Below are 20,355 nucleotides of genomic sequence, written 5' to 3' on the forward strand. Positions count from 1 at the left end.
TGTTGGACCTGGACAGAAAGCTGTGACAAATGGGGTAATGATGTGATGTACACACAACTTGAGGGGAGCTGAGATGGAAACCATGAAGACGTTATACTAGAAAGAGCTGAGCTAAAACTAACAGTTTAAGAACGGCATATTTGGACTCTGTAATAGGGAAAGTGTTTCAACTTTTGGAACTGTCATTAAGGGATGGGTCATCTCTAAATGTGCTGCATTTCTCACTGCTAGAAGTGTTGAAGTACAGGCTGGTGATCATCTGCCAAGAAACAAGGCACAGGAATCCAATTCTGCACAGCAGTGTGCACTAAAGACCTCTAGTGTTTCTTCCAACTCTAAGATTTGGAGATCCTTGAATAGTGTCCTGCATACAGACTCTTATCCCCATTGTAACTCCTTCCAAATCTTAAGGATCTGGGTCTTTAACAATCTCAGAGGATATCCATAATTTTCTCTGAGTGAATGTACAGAGCTTAATCCAAAAGAGACTTGGGAATAATGCACCACAAGGACGCCCTTTTAGCTTCTTCCAGTAATAGGATGTTTTATGGGATTTGCCTCTAACAGTGCCAAACACTCAAAAGCTATCCAAGCAGTATTTGTTTGTATCTATGTTCTGAACTTATAACTTTAACATATCAACAAATAAGAGCACCTACAAGCCATTTCTTAGCCCACACTTATCCAGTAGGCTTGTCTCAAATGAAGTCTGTTTTGATCTTGTCTAGTAGGTGAATAGAGGTTGGTAGGACAGGTCTGGTACATGAGTTGTGTACTCAAGAACATGTTACAAGCATTCTGCATTTCTAGTTACATAGCCTATTTGGTATTCATTGGCCAGTGAATACATCTGGACAGTTTGGCAACATTTCCTCACCATTTCTATGGGGACCTAATATATGCAAATATCACATAATCCATCCAGCCTCTGGTTTCATATCTACATAGATAACCCATAACTCCTATAGGTTCAGTATTCTCAGCCATTCCCAGGCTCTGTTAGAAGTACAAATGAAATCTACTTCTTGCTTCTTTCAAACTCCATTAAAAGTTTGTTGACCCCTTGACTAGTACAATTTTCATTCCACCTTGAGGGAAGCCTGCCATTGTCAAGAGTTTTCACATACCAGGGAAGTTGAAAGACAATTGACTAGCATAGTCTCATTTTTACTGTATAGTAGGTTACAGAGTTTCTTTCAGTGCTGTGGTGAGTGAAGATCAGGAAGATTATGCAGAATGGGATGAAAACTCGGAATGAGCCCACAAAACCCACTTAGACGTAAATAAGTGTGAGTCCAAAACATGCTCTAGTTTTCAATGTATAGAACATTTTCAAGGTCTGTACTGAAAGTTTATTGTTATTATTCAAGGGCATTCCTCTGAATTGGTAACCTTTAATATAAGCAATGTAAAGAGTGAAAATGCTGAACATGAAAGGGAAAAGGTAACTCAGAAATATAAACCCCAGGAAGCCGATATGGTCCACAGAAAATTAATGTTATTAGGGAGCACTTACAATATGTTTTGATAACTTGGCTTGCCATTCACTTTGTTGATAGACCTGTGATATATCAATTGATACTTAGGAATGCACACACTCAGTCACCCTCCAGACACTCTGGATCACTATGTGCATGTCAAGAAGATACTCAGCTGATTCCCATGCATCTAACAAAATACAGAAGTCATTGTTTTGAAATATACTATCAAATCAGTAGAGAATTCAAATGATGTAAATTTTGTAAAAGAAAAAACACTTCAGTGTTTAAAAATGGAAATGAAATGTGGAGACACCTTTCCCCTAAAGGTGAATGATGAATTAGTAAGAGAATTACTCATGCCTAATGAATAAAATTAATGGTGTTCTGCACTTTAAATTACTCTTAATCTTCTTTCTAGGGTCCATAGAACCTTGAAAGCATTGTTCTTAATGATTCAACTGTAATTTAATTAGTAAGTAGAGATCCAACAGAGTCAGTTAACTTAAAAGGCTTCCTGTTAGACTTTTTGCTCACACAGACACATCATACACCAACCAAAAAACCCAAGCATTTTTAAAGATACATCATGTGAAGTTATTCCTTCTCCCTGTAACTACAGAGCACTATTTTATAATCACAATAAGGTTTTGCAAAAATATGGAGTGAAACCTATAAAAGTTATGAAGTCATATTTAGATTGACTGAGAGGTAATGATTTCCAAGTAAGGAGAGTAATGTTTCCAAAAATAATACAGCTGATCTAGTGGCAAAAAATATGTCATCATGAAATGCCAAGTTTATAGATGTAAATATATGTATGTGCATGCATGAATATGTATACATGTACATAAAATCCTATATGCTTTACAATGCTATGAAGTAATGGGGGCAGCAATTGGTGGTAGGGTTTGTAATAATGCTATAATTCAGACACACACCATTAACAATCTCATTGATAAATCATTGGAACTCAGCTGACTTTTGATTTACTTTTGCGTTGATTGTAGCTGTGACTCCAGGGAGATGTTTATACATCGACCATTTCAGTGAGGAGCAGCACTAGGTAATCTGCTCTCTTTCTGAACTTGAGGAGTTATGCTTTGAATTACAGAAGATTTATGAAGGGAGCAATGGCCTTTTGCGGATTACATGAGAAAGATCAGAATGAGTAAGAAAGAAGGCATTCAAAAGAACTGAGGCTTTTTATTTATGCACATTAAAGAAATATACAGTCAAAATGGCCCCAAATCATGTATATTGCCTCATTTTTATACATTGAGCAATTTATCTCTTCTTATTTAGATACTACTGTTTGAATATGTTTAAGTTTGATATATATGTTCTAATTTTCCATTGTCTCTCTCTCTCTCTCTCTCTCTCTCTCTCTCTCTCTCTCTCTCTCTCTCTCTCTCTCTTTTCTTTTCTGTTCTTCCTTCCTTGGCAAACAAGAGATCCTTATAAACTTCAGAAACCATGTAACATATCTTCTATATTGTCTTTAATGCCAAGTACAATGCCAGGTATATGACAGATTGTACAAAAGCCTATTGAATTTTGTGGAAAAATTATATAATGACCTAAAATTGCTTTACCATGGTTGGATGACTGGAAGATGTATAAAACAAAAGGTAACCCTCAAGAAATCACCTAGTTTGGTGTGTGTGTGGGGGATGCAAGGTAGATGGAAAAGGAAGGTGGCCAGCTGCCTGACAGCTCTGGTGAAGCAGAACTTTGAGACATCAGACATCAAAGGCCTCGGGCAGAGAGCAGGAAGAGGTCCTGCACTAAGTAAAAACCACACCTAATGGAACACAGTCACAGGAAAGGAGTGGGGACTGAGCGGGTTTCATCATCTTTCTATTTGTTTTGAATGGAACAGCAGGCTCCAACTCTGTTTTAGAGCGAAGAGCCAGGGGAGCCACCAGCACGAGTAAGACATTTTGGCTAACTGAAAGGTTGAGCAACCCATAACCTGGAGGGCTCTGTGCTTTCCTCTTGAAGCTTGAAGGCAGCTCCTGGGCTCTTGTCAGAGCATGAACTTCTCTTGAGGTTTGAAGAGAGCAAGAGAAGAACGTGGACAGTGCTGTTAGCTATTCTAGGGCAAGCCAAACTGCACGAAAATTTTGTTAGCCAAGAGGTACCAAGTTGTTAAGGTTTTTAAAAATTCAATTTCTCTTGAATCTACTTTGATTTACTTTTGTACAACTCAAAAGCATGTGCTTATGGTAACTTTTATAATTTGTTTTGATATAAAAGTCATGTTAATATTCTGTTAACATACATCTACGGAAATAGCAAGATTATCTGTTTTCTCAAGTCATCCAATTGCTTTCAGCAAAAATTACAGGAGTTATCCCTATAATGATACCTGGAAGCACCCATTCAAAGTCTGTCTGAGCTGCGTATGGTGGTTCATGCCTTTAATCTCAGCACTTCAGAGGCAGAAGTAGGCAGATCTCTGAGTAGCCAAGGCTACAGAGTGAGGCCTTTTCTTCTTCTTCTTCTTCTTCTTCTTCTTCTTCTTCTTCTTCTTCTTCTTCTTCTTCTTCTTCTTCTTCTTCTTCTTCCTTCTTCTTCTTCTTCTTCTTCTTCTTCTTCTTCTTCTTCTTCTTCTTCTTCTTCTTCTTCTTCTATTTCATTTTATTTATTTTTTTATTTTTTTGAGACAGGGTTTCTCTGTGTAGCTTTAGAGACTGTCCTGGAAATTGCTCTGTAGACCAGGCTGACTTTGAATTCATAGAGATTCACCTGCCTCTGCCTCCTGAATGCTGGGATTAAAGGTGTACACCACCACCGCCTGGCAGCTGTTTCTTAAAAACAAATGAATAAGTAAAAATAAAAAAAACACTGTTAAAAAGGAAAGTATATCTGAGTATTCTGACTTTATCTACATTTAGTGATTTAACGAAAATCTAAGTGGGGAATCTTTCTGATCAAAGTTAATAATTACTAAGTCTACTCTTAAATAATTAAGAATCCTATGCACAGGGCATTTAACTCCACCTTGTTCAGTTGTACCCTAATTCTATGGGAATTCTTATACTAGAACATCCATCCATCCATCCATGGGTCTATCTATCTGTCATCTTTCTTTTCTTTCTTTCTTTGTTTCTTTGTTTCTTTCTTTTCTTTCTTTTCTTTCCTCTCTTTCCTTTCTCTTTCCTCTCTCTTTCCTTTCTCTCTCTTTCCTTTTTCTCTCTTTCCTTTCTTTCCTTTCTCTCTCTTTCCTTTCTCTCTCTTTCCTTTCTCTCTCTTTCCTTTCTCCCTCTTTCCTTTCTCTCTCTTTCCTTTCTCTCTCTTTCCTTTCTTTCTTTCCTTCTTTCTTTCTTTCTTTCTTTCTTTCTTTCTTTCTTTCTTTCTTTCTTTCTTTCTTTCTTTCTTTCTTTCTTTCTTTCTTTCTTTCGACTGTGTCTTACAATGTAGCCTTGACTGTCCTGAAACTCATAGAGATCTATTCACCTGTCTGTCTCTGAGTGTTGGGATTAAAGCTGTACCACCATGCTTGACTATAACTCAAAACAGTTTGGAGAGGGAGATAGGCAGAGAAAGTTCACACATACTTTATAACAAAGATGAAAATCAGATATTATCAGCTATGAATTTTATCCTCATTCATCATTTAAGCACCTTAAGTAGTATTTAACTTATTTTAATATCTCCTTTAGTAACATAATTTATAGGCAGTTGACAATATTTAAACCATAGGTTGTCACCCAAAATTGTTTAGATTATTTGAATAAAAATTTACCTAAAAACCCCAATATTTTAAGACCCCCAAGTCATAAACCTTTAAGACATAATTTCAAGAATCATGACACTGACAAGGCATTAGGGTTCAGAAATGGTTGGTCCTAGACATGTCCCCACAAAACCTCAGCAATCTGGTTGAGATATATTATGTTTCAGATAGCAATGGCATCTCTTTGCTGGCCCAAATTGCATTAACACCTGACCTATGAAACCAAAGCAGTTTGCCAGCACCTGTTTCACAGTAACCTTGTGTAGCCAGAAGGTGGTGATCAAATTTACAGATGCGTCTGAAAAGATGCAACAGGATTCAGTGGCATGTGCTACTCAGGAATTGGGGGAATATAATATAGGTGAGATGTATAGCCACACTTAACACTGCAGTATGGGGGAGATTCTTTGTAGTTATTTGACATAGGAAGTCAAACAATTCATCTACTTCCACCTGGGTCAAGTGGCTGGTTCTCTTTTCAAATCTGGTTGAAAGTATGGACTATGCCAAACACCCCATGGTTCATCCATAAACAAAGACTTCAGCCTAAATTTCAAAAGCCAGAGAAAACCCTTCACCCTCACTAAGAGAATACCTCATTTTGAATCTTTATTGTGTCTTTTACAGGACATCTTCTGTACTAGTTCATTGTAGTTATAAAATAATTAATAAGACAGTTTACATGTACATTTTCTCTTACATATTTCTGATATCCCCATCCCCTTAATCCATTCCTTTAAAAAATTAAATATATTAGAGATACATACATTAGTTCAAGCAAGATAATGTTGACTGTGGCCTATCAACTAAAATATGACCAGATATGTAGGATTGAGTCCTTGAGCTGTTTCTGTTGGATTAGACAATTTGGAGTGCCTTAATATTGGTTGTTTTGAGAAGCAATCCTCCATGGTTACTTAAGCTGTTAGAGTCAGAAATGGTTCCTCATGCCTGTAATCCCAGTACTCCTTATACTGAGGCAGGAGTGCTGTGAGATTCAGACCAGCCTGGGCTACAGATATAGACTCTGTCACAGAAAGGTGGGGGGCAGGCTTTTAAAAAGCTTGCGAGGGTGTTCTTTCACTAACTGTGCTCAGAAGCCAATAGAAAATGTGAATTGAAGCTTCATTAAAGGATGTGAGTAGAGCCGTGGACAAATAGCCATGAGATGTTTCCTACTATGCATGTAAGGGATATTACAGTCTAAAGAGAAAAGCATGGAGGTGGGCACCCTAAATATTCTGCCAAGAAAGAGCTCTGCCCATTGAAAGGTAGCCTGGATAGGTGTGTCCAGATTAGCTACTTTTTGCACCAATGTGACCAAAATACATTGCAAGGAACCACAAAAGGAAGGAAAATTCTACTTTGTTTTACCCTTTTTGTAGGGTTCCTGTCTCTCAGTGTGAACAATGGCAGACCAGCACAGTTCACTGTGGCAAGAGAGTGTGGTGATGGCTTCCAAGGCACCACAAGTGGGCTAGGAACCAGAGTCAATGAGTGGCACTAGGGGAGTGGCCATACCCTTCAAAGGCTCACTTCTAGTGGCCTATTTCTACTAGTGACCTCCTCCTGAAGGTCAGTCTTCCCAAACAGCAGCACCAACAGGGGAGCAAGTGTGGGCCTGAGGGGGAACATTTCAGATTCAAACCATAACAATGAACAAGAATCATCACCAGAAAGACAGCACACAGCATCCCTTCCCCGCTGTGATGGGATGAAGAATTTTAGTTCTGTATAATAAACAGAACACTCTGGGTAGGGCTTTCCTCCTCTCAGATACACACTGGGTTTTGACTTTTCTGTTTTCTGACTTTGGGGCTCATTGTTGAACACTCCAACACCACCAGTTGCGAGGGGGCTTTTTCTGGATAATTCCCTATCCTCTGGTAGCTGTTTTCCTTTAATTAGGCATTTATTAAATTATGTCTTGATTTATGATAATACATGCTCACTGTTGCTCTGCTGAGCTGTGCTTGCTCTCACGGGGACGGTGTGAGTCGCCTTCCCAGGCTCTGCTGACTACAGGGTTTAGTCCAGAGCATTCGCTGGTGTCACTGGGCAGTGCATGGATCTTTTCACAGCAAGAGTTCAACAGGGCAACTGTTCTCCAGCTCTACTTGCTTGGCCTCTGATTGGCTGAGAAGGCCATCAGAGAGACTTGGAAATGGAAGAAACATTAATAGCCCAGCTTCTTGTTCACTCCCTCACCATTAGGCCAGGCCATATCTAAAATATCCCAGACACAGGGAAATTGATCTTATTTTAGAAGACATTCAGAGATACCACTGAAGTAATAATTTCTTTGAGGTTAAATTTAGCATATCTTTGAATAAGTAACTCAAATGTTCTCATGTTGAGTTACATTTTTTTTTTCTTTACTCAGAAGCACTATTAACATACCAAAACCCTGTCCATTAGCCTGTGGGATAAAGACATGAGGGATAAATGCCATTAAAGGATATATTTATCTTAATCTCATATTGGAAAACTGAAGATATGAAATTTAGGACTGAAGATGCATATACATTTAAAAGCTTCAGATTCTTTTAAAAGGTCATGGAAAGCACCCCATTTTGTCCCTGAATTGAAAACAAGATACAGATTTCTTACATAGTTTACAAGCAATTTGGATCCATCTTCTGTCTATAATGAAACTGAGACAAATGAGACCTTCTCTTCCTCTGACCTCTAAAAGCACATCCCTGTATTTACGTTAATATGGACATCACTTTTGCTTTGATATGTACCTATCCAGTTGGCCTGTGTTGTCCTCAAGGAATTTCAGCCATCCAAATGCTTAGTATAGTTCATTGTCTCTGTCTGTAACTAAGTGAATAAGATATTCAGGTAAGGTCTCTGTCATTCAAGAAAGAGAAGGGGGTGGTGGTATACAGACAGACAGACAGATCTATAGATAGAAAAATGAGAAGACATCATGTATTTACCTATTTAATTATTAATGGGTATGAAACTATAGATCTCAATGGTAAGCAATTGACCTAGGGTCTTAAGGGCAGTCAGTTCCTAGCTGAAATCTCTTACAAGGATCATGCCTTGCCAAGTGACCTATAACCACTAAAGCCCTCTCTTCTAGGGTCTGGATAATTTATGTTTTCCCCATTATTTTCTGAAGTATATGCAGAAAGAAAATCCAGTTTAAATTGTCTAGAAAGTAATTTTGCTCTCTGAAGCAATAAACTATTTTTAGGCTGAGAGCCAGGTTAGTTCCTACACATGGAATAATCCCTTGGGACCTGTAGGTCAATAGCAAATGGCTTTGGAAAATTTAATTAAAGAGATTTCCAGGAAGGGGAAAGGAATTAAAGATCTTGCCCCACCCCCACATCCTATACAAATATCTTCCATGCAGAACACACTGAAGTCTAGAAAACAAGTGGTACCCTTCAGAAGCCTCTATGATTAGCACTGCTTAACAACTCAGTGCTACTGTCAACCACAAGAAAGAACAGTAGAGGGCTAGATACTGTATGGAGTCACTCAACAGCCTTTAATTGGGTTATGTTCTGTAGAAGACTAACTCATGGGAATTAAGGCTATAGGAAGAATGAGGACAAAACTTTTTCCCACAAGAGACTTCCTTCAGCAATGGGATGATGGGAAAAATAGCAGAAAGGATATTGAGCAATGTGATAACGGCTCAAGCAGCAGCCACATCACATGCTGTAGAAACAATAACAAGAGACTGCCACCTCTGAGAATACCCCAGGAGACTTTGACGGGTGTGTTCTACCCAAGAACCAGTAAAAGGCATTCTGGGTGCTAAGAATAATATGCAAAATAGTCCCAAGAAATCAGAGGGCCACAATAAAGAAACAGTAGGTGGAGAGCAGGGCAGTCATTGTAGTAAGACACAAGGAAGATTGGAGCCAGATCATGGGATGAACAAGTATCAAAGTGACAAAAATTAAAAGAAAATCTTACAAGGAAGCTGTGTCTGAGTGACCCTGAAGCACTGCTTAACACTATTCAGAGAGGAGACCACGTGCCTTACCTGATCTAAATGAAGCGGATTCTGTAAGATGCATGAAGAGCTAACAGGAGACTGAAGAATCAAGTCGAGAATGGGCCTCTTGAGATGTGCCTAATAACTTCAGGAACCTCATCAAAACTCAGAGAACAGCAAGCAGGCAAGTACACTTTCCCCTTTGAAGGGAAAACACAAGACGTTATTTAACAGGCCAGTCACGGTACACTTGTAACAGAAGAAAATCACCAGGGAGATTTGATAGGAGACTCGGGAAAAATGAAATGAAGATGAGCTGGAGGTGGTTATAAGTTGTCAATTTTATTGCACATTTAACAGATATAGGTCATATGACATATGCTTAGCTACCACCACATCATGGATATGGAAGAATTCCTTTATCCACTCAAAATTCACTCATGCTACAAGTTTATAGTGAGTTATGGCTGCTTCCCCAACCCTTGGAAACACAGATCTGTGCTGAGATATTAGTTTTGTTCTCAAATAATGTCAAATGGATGAGTTATCTGATGCTAATATAGCCCTCTGTGTGTTGCCCCTTTCACTTAGCACAATGCCTCTGAGATCACCAGTTACTGCATGAGTCCGTCATTTGTCTCTTGGTACAGATGGACCAGTGTTCATTACATTCTGTTGTTGAGTTTCATCTTGGAGAATTGGGAGGATGATTATAAAGAGAGGTGCTATGGATATTCACATACATGTTTTTGCTCAAACAAAAGTCTATTTCTCCAGACTAAATGTCCAGCAGGGAGAATGCTCAATTAGATGGTGGATATATTTTCATTTTCCTAAGAGGAAAACAGCAGTCTCTATTGACTCTGCTTCTTAACGTCCCATTTTATGGCTTCTGTTTTTGCTGGTATATCGAAGATCTCTTTGCCCAATCCTAGGACACAAAGATTTTTCTTCTCTGTTTTCCATTAAAAACATAATGGTTTTATATTCTGTACTTAAATATAAGACCCATTTTCAGTTAATTTTTGTGTGAGCTCTGAGGTTTTATGTTCTGGCTTTGTTTTCTGGCATATAGATATCCAGTTTTTTTAAACTGTATTTATTGGAAAAAAAAACTATTCTATTTCTAGTGAGCTGCTTTGAAATGCCCCAACGTGTCACTTTGGCCATATTTATATGGACTTGTTTGTGCTCTCTCTCTCTCTCTCTCTCTCTCTCTCTCTCTCCCCCCCCTCCTTCTCTCTCCTACAGTGCTGTGATTACTACAGCTTTATACAGCCCTAAACTGGTAATGCAAACTTCACTTAAAAATTTTGTTCCAAGTGTTCTAATTTTCTTGCCTTTTAAATTTGTTCATATGTTGCAGAGTTGTGATTGGAATGGCAGAGAATTGAGGCATCAGTTTGCATTTTCGCCATCTGAAGTGCACCAGCCCATGAATAGGGTATGCCTTTTCATTCACTTAGGACTTCCTTGATATCGCTTATCAACATTATATTTAATTTCTGGAATGTATTTTGCACGTAAGCTTTATTAGCTTTAGTCCTATTTTGTTTCCTTCCATTCTACCCCTTATTGTTAAACAGTGGTTCTTAATGCAATTACAAATTTTATAGTTTTTAAGACACCATGTAGAAATATTACTCATTTGTATTCTAAAACCTTACTTAGTACACTTTAGCTTTCAAGAGGCTGCTTTAAATTTCACTTCTAAAAGATTGTTCATTTTTAAGATTTCTGTGTATGAGTATGTCTGTCTATGTGAATATATGTGTACCATGTGCATTCATGTGATTACTAAGGCCAGAAGGTATCAGATCCCCTGGAGCTGGAGTTACAGATGGTTGTGAGCCACCTGATGTGGGTGCTGGAAACCAAACCCAGGTCCTCTGGAAGAGCATCAAGTGCTCTTAACCACTCAGCCCATGGCTCCAGCTTCCTAGTGCATTTTTACTTTTACTTTTTGGAAAATTTCCCTGGATGTCTACAGAGATATTAACAATCATATGCTCTATAAACAGGAAGAGCTTTTATACTTCCTTCTCAATCAATTTGCCTTTCCCTTCTTTATTGCACTGCCTGGGATTTTCCATAACAGTTTTAGGTGAGTGCTGAGATTCAACCATACTTGCCTTCTCCTGGTTAGGGGGAAGCATTGTCTTTCAGACTAAGTGTGTTGTTACCCATGTGGAATTTCTACAGGTGCCTTTTTACAGTAGATTTCTTTTATTCCTAATTTGCTGAGTGATTTTACTGTGAATGTTCAGTCCTATTAAACACCTTTCTATTCAATGAGTAGCTATTTTTTCTTTAAACTGTTAAGAGTACAGGTAGATTGATGGATTTCCATAAAAATAATAAATCATCCTAGCATTTTCAGAATAAACTGCACTTGGCTGTTTTATTCTTTTTCTATATTGTTCAGTTAGTTTTAATAATATTTTGCCAAGGATTATTGTGTTCTGTAGCATTTTTTCCTTACTCTCTTTGGTTTTTGTATCGGGTTCACTTTGGCCTCATAAAATGAATTTGGGAATTTTCTCTCCTTCTCTAACTCCTGGATGACACTCCATTCAATCACTATTATTCCTTCTTTAAATGTTTGATAGAAAATTCCAGTGAAACCATCTGGGTCTGGAGATTGCTTTTTTGGCAGGATTACTACAAACTCATTTTCTTTACTAGTTAGAGCAGCGCTCGGGTCATCTGCCTCATCTTGGGTGAGGGCTCACTGTCTGAGGTTTCCTGGGACTTGGTGTGTCCCGTCTCTGCTGATGAGTCTAAGGGACAGGCAGAGGAGCTTACTGTGTTAGTTCCCTTTCAGTCCTACCCCGCTCTTTTGTACTGTGTTGGCCTTGTGAGATGATGCTCCATTTTTATTGTTTTTCCCACCAAACAACTTCCTTTGTTTTTATTAATGGCCTCTACTGTTTTTCTTTTCTTTTTCAACTTAATTTCTGCCCCGATCATCATTCGCCCTTTCTTCTTGCTGCAGATCTCATTAATCTTTCTAGTTTTGAACTGAAAGTCGATGCTGAGGTCACTGTCTTGTGACCCTTTCTCTTTTCTTGGTACCATGATTTCCCCTCCTGAGGGGGAAGTCTCCCAGTTTTAACATGCTGCGTTTTCATTTGAATCGAGTTCACTAGGAGGATGTAACGTTTGTAACACGAGTGCTTTAGAGTTCTTGGTTTTATGTTTGAAGCATGGCCTCCTAGCAATGCTTACTTCATTTCTAAGTATTTTGAGAATTTTACAGAAATATTTTTGTAATTCATTTCTAATTTAATTCTGTTCTAATTAGAAAACATACTTTGTGTGACTTGGATCTTTTTACATTTATTAAAGCTCACTTTGTGGCCCAGAATGTGGTTTGTCTTGGTATGATGTTGACTAAGTCATTAGCTGGTTGTGTTTTTCATGCCTGCCATGCCTTGCTGGAGTTCTGTCTGGCTGCTCTATAAATGGCCGACGGTGGGAATTACATCTGTGTCTGGGATTTAGCTGTGCTTGTCCTTTGCTTCAGGTATTGTGAAGCTCTTTTTAAAAGGCTGTTAAGTCATCTTAACAAACTGATGTCTTAATCCCTAAAGTAGTCATTCTTTACCATTGGTGACATTCCTCATAGTGAAATGTGTTAATATTTATACCCAATATTGATAGATTCATTGTTGTTTTCTTAAGATCAAGGTTGGTTTGGTATATTTTAAAAATCTATTCTTATTTTTATGTCTTTTTATGAAAGGACACTTCTTTGTGTATGTTTATGGGTGTATGTGTTCATGTGTAAGGCAGACATGAGTGTCATGATGTATATGCATGTGGAGACCAGAGAACAATCTTGGGCGTCTGTTTTTGCCCTTCCACCTTACTCTATGACAGGGACTCTCTTTAGTTCCACTTTATACTTTCCAGCTTAGCCCATGGGCTCCCAGACCTTCCTGTCTGATTCTTGTATTTTCCTGTAGGGACAAGGATCCCAGATATACATGCTCTAATGCATCACTTTTACATGGGTTGTGGGGATCTGACCTCAGGTCCTCACACTTGGGCAGAAGACACTTCCTTCCTATGCTAACTCCCCAGCCCTCAGCATGAGTCCTGTGAGCAGCATGAGCTTGAGCCATGCTTTCTTTATGCAAGTTGATAGTTTCTGTCTTTTTATTAGGTAGGCACTTTATATTTAATATAATTATGGCTAGAGTTAAATCTATAACCTCACTATTTGTTTTGTTTGTGCTTTTTTTCAGCTACCCTTTCTCTATTTTATGCTTCTCTATGCCTGCATATTTTTCATAATTCCATTCATCTGTCTTGTTGACCTGTTATAATTAAGTTACTGTAGGCTGTATTCATATTTGTGGCATGTACCTTTAATTTATTGCAATCTATCTTCAAGAGATAGTGTGCTAACCCTCATAGGTAACTATTTATCTGTACTGTGGGTGCACTACACTATTTTTGTTTAGCCAACTATCTTGTAGACAATTTCATAATAAAAATATTTTGCATTGACACATGTATTTACTACTTTTAGTGCTGTATATTCCATTGTGCACACTCATAGTTCTACTTGGTATCATTTTCGTTCTACCTGAAGAATTTCCTTTAACATTTGCTATGGTAGGAATGTGCTACTATTCAATTCTTTCAGTTTTAATATATCTGAAAAGGGTTTTATATAATCTCCATGTATCAAAGATATTCTTCTTGGTATGGTATTCTGGACTGACATTTTTTCCTGGTATTTTAAAAAGTAGTGTTCCATAGGGAATACACTTCAAGATATAGGCATAGATAATTGCTCTCTGAATAGGTCTTCAGGAAATAAGACCAACAAGTGAAAAATGGGACCTCACGAAATTACAAAGCTTTTGTACAGCAAAGGAAACTGTTAATCAAGTGAAGAGACAACCTAAAGAATTGGAGAAAATCTTTGCCAATTAAACATATGACAGAAGGTAAGTATCCAAAATATACAAATAACTAAAAAAAAAAACTGATAAAAATGGCTAAGGAACTGAGCAGAGAGTTCTTAAAAGAGTAGTGCCAATGTCTAGCAAATATTTTTAGAAATGTTCAAGATCTTTAGGCATCAAGAAATGCAGATTAACACTACCTCATGATCCCATTTCATCCCAGCCAGAATGCCTATCACCAAGAAATGATGACCATAGATGTTGGCACGGAGATGGGGAAAGCAGAGCCCCTTATTCACTGACGGCGAAAGAAGTAAATTGGTGCAGCCACTATGGAAATTGGTGTGGGAGCTTCTCAAAAAGTTAGAAATAGAGCTACCATATAACACAGCTGTATCACTCCTGCGCATGTCAAAGGACTCTACAGTCTACCACAGAAATCCTTGCACATCCATCTTCACTGCTGCTCTCCTCACAATAGCGAGGAAATGGAATCAGCCTAGATGTCCATCAACTAGCCGCTGGATAATGAAAAGGGAATACACCATGGAGTTATATTTATCTATAAAAGTGAAATTACAAAACACACAGGAAAACAGATAGAACTAGAAAATACTATATTAAGTAGTTTTAAGTAACAGGGTCAGAAAGTATTAGTATGTGTAATTAGTATATGAAAATTTCAAAGTGGTGTTCCCTTGTGTTCTTTCACATGCTGATTTCATTAAGAATTCCCTCATACATAATTCCATTCTTCTACATACAACATACTATTCCCTCTTGCTGCACTTAAGATTTTCTCCTACTAGCTTTAAGCTGTTTGACTGCAATGAGATTTGGTTTTGGTTTAGGTTCCTTTGTATTTCTTGTACTTGGAGTTTATCGGGAATCTTGGAATAAGGGGTCTGTACTTTTGTTTAACTCAAACTTAAAAAACTTCTTGCTATTATTTATTCAAGCAGTATGCCCTTCCTTGCCTCATCAGGAACTCAAATTTCATGTTTATTAGACCACAGGACATCTCAGAGTTAACTGGTGCTTTGTTTGAAAATTTTAATTCTGCCACTCTATATTTAATTTTGAACATTTCCACTTCTGCATCTTGTTGAATAATATTTTGTCTGCAGTGACTAATCCTATCCCACCCAGAACAAAGCCTGAGTGTTACAGTTTTTATCTTTAGAAGTTTCATTTGATTGTTTTCCTCTGTATCTGTTATGCCTGTGCTTCATCCTTTTAACACACGAAAGAATACAACAGTAAAAATCAACACCGTTGTTGGCTGATTCTTGCCTATGACACTTTTCCACTGGTTTTGACTGATCAGATGTCCCCTTTTTTAATAGGCGCTGGTTTCCCCCTTTCTTTGGATGTTGCTAAATCTTGACTGGATGCCAAACATTGTGAACTTTACCATGGTCAGTACTGGAGCTTTTGCAGTCACGTTGACTTTGGAAGCTCTGCTGAGCTGCATTCAAATTACTTGGAAATAGTTTTATCTTTTTGGGTCTTGCTTTTAGGATTTATTAGGCAGGACCAACATCATGTTTAGGGGAAAGCTAATTACTCCCTTTTGCTGAGGTAAGACTTTCCTCACACTCTCAAAGCTTCACAACTGTGAAGGTCTTTAGTTTGGCTTGTTGAAACAGGCATCATCCTTTTGTGTGCAGGGCACTTTGCTTTCTTTCTAATGCTCTTGGCAATGGGTGTTTTTGCTTGATTTTCTTTCTTTTTCTCTTTCTTCTCTCTTTTTCTTTTTTCTTTCTTCCCTCACTCTCCTCTCCTGTCCTCTTCTCTCCTGTCCTGTCCTGTCCTGTCCTGTCCTGTCCTGTCCTGTCCTCTCCTCTCCTCTCCTCTCTTCTCCTTTTCCATGCATGATCTGTTCGACTAGGTACTACAGGAGGCAGGTCATAGGTAGCCTTGTCTCTGTGCAGTTTTCAGTTTATTAGTGTTATGTGAACTTTGTGCTGGTTCTTCCCAGTTCACAGCTCACTTTCACAACTCAGTGAGCCTGCTGGTTCTGCCCGGTTTCCTCTTCTTGCCCCACAACCAAGATATTCACTCATGCAGGTAAGTTGGAACCATCATAGGGTTTGCCTAATCTGTTTAGCACCAGTGAGAGATCACTGCCTTCCTTTGCCTGTTATCCAGGATCTTGAAAACCGCTGCATAGCTTGTCTGTTTTTAGTTAGCTTCAAGCATCAGAGTGAATTGGTCTCTGTTAGTCCATCTTGACCAGAAATGAAACCCACTTACCTTTTCTTCTCTTTCTTTTTTTTTTTTTTATTAAAATATGTTCTCTTTGTATAGCTCAGGCTGACCTTGGGTCTTTTAAGTGCTGGAATTGTGACCATGTACCTCTATGCCCTGCTCTTTATTTCTTAAAAAAAAAAAACTTTAATAGAGCTATTTATGTTGAAAATATATAAATAATATTGTATCTGAGGAGAGGGGAAACTGTGATCAAAATATACTGTATGAAAAGAAATCTATCTTAAATCAAAATTAAAATTATAAAAAAAGAAAAAGAGGTTGTATATATATCCCTTACATGAATACTTTAGAATCAATTAAGAGAGGGAATAGCGTATGTATGTTAGATCCGGATACTTTTGTTAATCAGTGTATTTTATGTGATATCAAAGAGTTGGCTTCTTCAAAGAGTTACAATTGAAAATTGATGTGATAAGAACAGAGGAATGCCTATGATACTCACATTTGAATAGTCAACTGCCAAGAGTTTTTTTTTTTTTAATCCAACTTTAAAAAAAAAAAATAGCAACCATGCCTCTAATCTCATTGCCCGGATCAAATGGCAGTTGCTTTTGCTTTCCTGCCACTTGGTATGGTGTTCCAACAATGCAGATTTTGCAATTTTCCAAAAGATTTAGCTTTTTAAATATATTTTTCTTCTCTTCTTTGAGAAAGAGAAAATTTAGCCAGGCTATCACACTGTGGCCAATCTTTTATTTTAAAGCTCTGTTGGAAACCCCATAAACATGTCTTAAATAATTCTGCCGTGATGGAAAGCAAGAGAAATGGGACGGGAAGTTGTGTGAGGAAAGAGACTTTACAACCCAGACTTTGAAGCCACAGCAATTCAGCAATAAAAGAGAATGAAGAGTGAGGCTCTAGGGCAATTGAAACTTTTTCTTATATCTTTCCCCCACTTAAAAAAAATAAAACATGAGTCCATATATTGTACCAGATGTGCTGAGACAATGTTCCCAATAGAAAACACCTAAAATGCAATGAAAAATATTAAAACATTGTTTCCTTTGTTTAAATCATTACTGAGATGGTGGTAAAATAATAATTATAGACATGGGATCAGTGTATAAATGCATTTTCACCAAGAAGCCATTACCCTGTGAAGCTTAAGAGGTAAATAAACAGTTACAGAGTAGACAATCCCACTCTTCAAAATTTATTTTAGAGTAAAGAACTAGGGAAATGAATCCTTAATTTTTTGTGATGCTACTAAAATCTTGATGACAATACACAACACACACACATGAGTTTCTTCTCTTCCATATACATCTTCAGTTTCACTTTTGAGCCTCTATGCAAAAATCATACAGGAAATATTAAATTATACCCCAGAAATAGAGTCAGAGTTTCCATTGCCTTGAGGCATCTTATGCTAGGAAACAAAGAAATTTTGATTCTTAAAAACCAAGCGTGTTGAAGATAAGTCCAGGTCCTTTGGCCTGCTGGGAAGCACTCTGCCATCATGCTACATTCTCAGCCCAGTCAGAGATTTCCAAAGATGAATGGAATAGTGTCAAATCAAAATAAACAGGCTAAACCATAGAGGGGTTCCCATTGATTGAACATAGCATAATTTGAGGGTAAAAAAAAAAGAACTCTGTGAGCAGTGTACCCTCTTGATGAAGAGGAAAGTTTTTGCCTTGTTGAGACACATACGGAAAAATAGAGTAACTTAATTGGACTGAGCACATTAAAGCACACAAGTCCTCAGAGATGTTGAAAATAGAAAAATAAAAGCCTCACTGCCCTATTAGCTATCATTGGTACTTAATAGGGTAAGCATAGATTTGAAAATTGAGAAACAGGAAAGGCAATAAGTGTTTATGCTATGTTTCCTGCATGAACTTCTTTTCACTGTACTTATAAGGATGAGGAAAAAGACTATGAAAAAGAACTTAGGTAATAAATGCAAAAATAATTACATAATTAGAAAACCATTGTTTAACAATTCCCAATGAAATAATTAATATGTATAATATGGATGGATGCTAAAATCGGTTGATAAGTGAGAACATCACAGCAAGGGGATTACTTTGTCTTTACCAGGTTTATTGATCAATTTTAAGATTATGTTTGGGGCAATTGGATATTTGGCACATACAGTGTAATGAAACAGAATCATAACTACATACAGCATCATTTATGGAGTGGTCTTTGCCTGAAAAGCTGAATTTAAGATTTATTTATTTATATTTCATGTATATGAATGCATGCATGCATGCATATGTAGCATGTGTATACCTGTTGTCCTTGGAGGTCAGAAGAAGCTATCAAGACTCCCCAGAAACTGAGTTATTTGTAAGCTGCAATGTGGATGGTGGGAACTGAATCCAGGGTCCTAACTTCTCAGCCATTTCTCCAGCCTCTAGAAAAGCTGGATCTAAATTCAGTGCTTTTAGGTCTGAGCTTCTATTGCCTAGAAAAGCAAAGATTATAAAGAGAACCCAGCCACATAACCTTCAACCTATATAGTCTGTCCTGCCTATGGGATGTGCTGGGGTAAGGATGGCCCAGAGATTGAGGAAATGGTCAACTGATGCCCGGAGAATAAGCTCACCTCTGACACTGCCTGGAGTACCAGGACCCACAGGCTGAATGACCCAGAAACCTAGGATAGAACCAAACATGACTGGAGAAAAAAAGTCATTGTAATGATGCCTAACCATATTCTGCTATTCTTATAGATTGATGCCTAGCCCAATAGTCATCAGAGAGGCTCCATCAGCAACTGAAGGAAACAGATGCAGATCCACAGAAAAACATTAAACAGAGCTCAGGGAATCCTGTGGAAGAGGAGGAGGAAGGGCTGTTGGAGCCAGAGGGGCCAAGGAAACCACAAGAAAACCCACAGAATCAACTAACCTGGGCTCATAGGGGCTCACAGAAACTGAACCAACAACCAGGGAGCCTGCATGGGACAGACTTAGGTACTCTACATAAATGCATCCATTGTGCATGTTGGTCCTCTTGTGTGACTCCTAACAATGGGAGCAGGGCCTGTTGCTGACTTTTGGGACCCTACTCCTCATACTGACAGCTTTGACCAGTCTTAATACATGGGGAGGTGCTTAGTCTTACTGAAACTTAATATGCCATGTTTTGTTGATACTCATAGCAGGCCTGCCCTTTCCTGAACAGAAAAGGAGGGAGAGTAAATGGCAGGGGGGATGAAAACGGGGAAGGGGGCTGGGGGGAGACGAGGGAGGAAAAACTGTGGCTAGGATGTGAAAGGAAGGAAGGAAGGAAAGAAGGAAGGAAGAAAAAAAAGAAAAGGAAAGAGAAGCTAATACCATGAAGAAGCAACTCACACAAGCACAAATGAACATTTAAGAGTCAATGACTCAGTTACTCACAAGTCAATTATAATGAAGTAAAGGAAGTCAGAGCAGAAGAGATGATTAAAAAATAAAGGAGCCCTAAGACCAACCATGACCATGAACATATAGTTCTCATTAGTTAATAATTTGGAAGGAACAAAATAATGTGAAATGAACACATTTGAGATACTCTTGAAAATAGGACTATAAAATAAGTATTAGATTATATTCAAGTACTTCTACAAATTCACTTTATATAATAATGGGAAGGTTCTTGCATATTCTAAAAATGCCTGAGTCAGTTGTGCATATTGTAATACTTCCTTGTGAAATGGTATGCCTACTGTTTGGGTGCATTTTAAAGATCTTACTCTGAAACATAAACTGTGGATAGAGGAAGCATAGTTAAAAAGAACAGTCCTGTGTAATGACTCCCGAGGGTGTGTCATGGTATTAGGAGGCACTCCACTCTTCTGGTTTACTGTATATTTAGTAATTCTGATAACCAATCTACGAAGTATAAAAGGGTAATAATGTGTTATAATCATGTTGAATTGATTTAAAAAGTTAAGGTCTGTTTGATGCTAGAAAGTGTGCCCATGAAATTCAATATATTAGCCATCTAAAAGATTTTGGTATCTCATGAGATCCAGGAATTATCATT

At 38.0% G+C, this 20,355-nt stretch overlaps 1 protein-coding gene and 1 pseudogene across 3 annotated transcripts in view; one reads left to right on the top strand and one right to left on the bottom strand.

Moving 5' to 3' along the window:
* Adamtsl1 (ADAMTS like 1) overlaps positions 1-20,355 on the bottom strand; it is a 949,615-nt gene that overhangs the window by 430,119 nt on the left and 499,141 nt on the right. The gene's annotated exons all lie outside the window — the stretch shown is intronic.
* On the top strand, positions 5,422-5,712 carry LOC128097198 (dynein light chain 1, cytoplasmic-like; annotated as a pseudogene).

The sequence above is a fragment of the Peromyscus californicus genome, unplaced genomic scaffold (genome assembly GCF_007827085.1).
Source record: "Peromyscus californicus insignis strain IS unplaced genomic scaffold, ASM782708v3 Scaffold_5__1_contigs__length_169319896, whole genome shotgun sequence".
Lineage (NCBI taxonomy): Eukaryota > Metazoa > Chordata > Mammalia > Rodentia > Cricetidae > Peromyscus > Peromyscus californicus.